The sequence below is a fragment of the Henckelia pumila genome, chromosome 3, assembly GCF_033568475.1.
Source record: "Henckelia pumila isolate YLH828 chromosome 3, ASM3356847v2, whole genome shotgun sequence".
Classification (NCBI taxonomy): Eukaryota; Viridiplantae; Streptophyta; class Magnoliopsida; order Lamiales; family Gesneriaceae; genus Henckelia; species Henckelia pumila.
The window spans coordinates 193,980,728-193,983,645 of record NC_133122.1 but is presented as its reverse complement, the minus strand read 5'-3'; the positions used below and the strand labels follow the sequence as shown (position 1 = coordinate 193,983,645).

The 2,918-nt window shown below is 33.9% G+C and overlaps 1 long non-coding RNA gene across 1 annotated transcript; it reads right to left on the bottom strand.

The window, feature by feature from the left end:
• Positions 1 to 1,366: 1,366 nt before the first annotated feature.
• On the bottom strand, positions 1,367 to 2,427 carry LOC140893537 (uncharacterized). Its single transcript, XR_012153189.1, has 2 exons — positions 2,205 to 2,427; positions 1,367 to 1,845 (listed from the first exon to the last, which is right to left on the bottom strand). It is a non-coding gene; the product is annotated as an uncharacterized lncRNA (long non-coding RNA).
• Positions 2,428 to 2,918: the final 491 nt, after the last annotated feature.

The following is a 2,918-nucleotide window of genomic DNA, read 5'->3' as shown; positions in this document are numbered from 1 at the left end:
TGAGGCGATCTTATTTTGTGTAAAAATATAAATAGCATATATTTCCATCGTTACGTTGATTAATTCATATATATTTCAATTATAGCACAATAACAATTTTTTTCTCAATATTTCCGGGAAATTCATGTGTGATTGATAGTAAAATGTACTTGATTCTAGAAACTTCAATAATTGTTTATTACAATCCGTGAATAAGATTAGGGAAAATTGCAAATTTAGTCATGTATGTTTGTCACTTTGCGATTTTGGTCCTTTATGTTTTCACATTTCAGTTTTAGTCCTGTATGTTTTGATTTTTGGCAATTTCGGTCCTTTTTCTTCGAAAATGCTGACGTGGCACTGTACACGTCAGCTCCACATCAGCATTGAATTGGTGCCACGTCAGCGCCACATCGGAAAAAGAACTAAAATTGCCAAAAAAATAAAGATAGCGGACTAAAACTGCAATCTGAAAATATAAAGGACCAAAATCGCAAAGTGACAAACATACAGGACCAAAAAAGCAATTTTCCCATAAGATTATTTTGATAAAAGTAATTAAGTACGTATATATATATATACGTAGATAAAAATTAAGAAAGTGAGATTTGATTGATTCATAACACGACTAATAATGTCATAAAATAAAATGGGAGTTAATATTTATAACACTGCAAAGCAGCTGTATTAACTTAAGGTTCTGGGATCGAATCCTGGTCGGGCTCATGCACGAGCTGTTGTTTTGGCACGTGACGCAGGCCCGGCCCTCCGCGGCTTTCTTTGTGGTTCAAGGGGTGTGTGTGGTGGCGGAGTTCTGCGGTCTGAAGGTGGCTCTGGACAGGAAGAAGTGGCGGCTGCGGTCGTCGGTGCGGTGGTTGTTGACGGTGGGGTTTGTGGTGGGGACTAGCTAGCTTCTGGCTTTTCTTTATGATCCAAGGGCTATCATTTAGCCTTGGAGCAAATAGCACAGAATATTCCTAGCTCCGTTAGCGTCATCTTTCCAAGAATTCAAAGAGTACTTAAATTCAAGCCAATTTTATTTATTCACAGCATAATTTCGTTTTGCGTTCTAGCTAGTTTCGATCCAAATAAAAAAAACAACTAATTTTCCTTCAATCCAAATTACAAAACTTAGAGATCTACTTTAACAAGTTGTAGCTGATAAAATAAAATCAAGATCTACGCACAAGTTAATAACGTACTGATCATAAGACATGCATGCAAGAAATTCCATTGTTTGAACTTCGATTTAGTGGCTAAAGTATATATATATTTAGCTAGGTATAGTAGGGTTAATTATGAGCATACTTAATATTATAGAGTTAATGTGCATGGCAAATCATTGATTAAACCGTTAAATCTATGATTGAAAAGTAATAGGCTATAATAAACTCGCAAACAAATTTTATTATAGGTGATTTTTGCATGCAGCAAAAATCGAGTATGCACGTACGTACACATACAAGTACATATATACACAGCACAATATATATCAAGTGATATATAACTCAACACACGAACGTAACAGATACCGAGCTAATTAAATTATACAGATCATAGTTTAATTAATTAGCTCTTTTGGTCCTACATGAACCTTATTTATAAGCAAACATTGCATAATACTAGCTAGCCACCTTATTTATAATTAAGCAAACATTGCAGAATACTAGCTAGCCAGTACTCGAGCCTAACAGTGAGGCCAGTACTTGCACTTCTTTGGTCTGGGCCTCTTAAAATATCTATCTCCTTCTACTGATTCTTCTTCCTGGTCGCCGGTGCCCTCGGGGCACGGAGGGTGGTGGCAGTGGTGGTGGTGGTGGTGATGGTGGTGGTGCCCGTACCCTCCATCCACTTCAGCGTCGCTCACTTCCAAAATCCAAGCAGTTAGATATATATTAATTATATATATATACTCGATCATGATCACCATTAATTGATATATCATGGTAAGATTAATATGCACTAATTAAAATTAAATAACAAAATGCATGCATCTTATTATTGACACAATGATCCATGGATTTTGTTGTTAAAACTTTTTCAAAAAAAAAAAAAATGTAAAGAAATAATGAAGATAAGTGTTTGGTAAAAATTACTTAACTTTTCTTTATAAAATTTTTAATTTTCAAATTTTGTTAAATAAAAGATTGAAAAATAAAATTTCTAAACGAAAAAAAGAGTCAACACTTAGAAAGCTGCATGCTGTGAATTATCTTTAAACTCACTAGTTTCAGTGACCACCGTCGTGGTGGTCGCGGGATCATCAGCTCGAGCAGCATTCACTGAATTAATCATCATGCTGGAACATATCAGCATCATTACCGCGAACAGAAGGCCAAGAAACAGGAAACTACTCTTGGAACCCATTTTTCTATTGTTGTTGTATTTGTTGAAGTTCTGATCAAATCATTGTATGAAAAATGTTTCCAAGAGTTGTCTCAATTTATAGGCGAGCTTCTGTTGGGTATCAGTAATGTATGATATGCATGGTTAGGGATAATGGTCGCGGTTATCGTTATGGAATATTTTAATAATAAAAAAAATAAAAATAATTATATAATTCGGAATATTTTTAATACAAAATAATTGAAAAATATATATATACACAAAACGTTTCGTGATGGTCGTGAAATCGGGGTTCCGTCCGTTCTACGACGTCCATGAAATCGTCGATATTTAAAAATAGAATAGCGTCATATTACACAACCATTTTTATGATCATCTGAAACTTTGTTGTAGCATGAGTCGTTTCCGTTCCAAAACCGAAATTCACCTTAAATCCGAAAATCAAAACCGAACAAAATTTCACTGTTCAGTTTGGTTAAAAACCTTTTTTTTTTTTGGTTTTCTGATTCAGATTTCGGTTTAAACTAATTTTCAGTTTTTATTTATTTTTTTCTTTATTTATTATTAATAAAAATAAGTAAATAATTATTTTA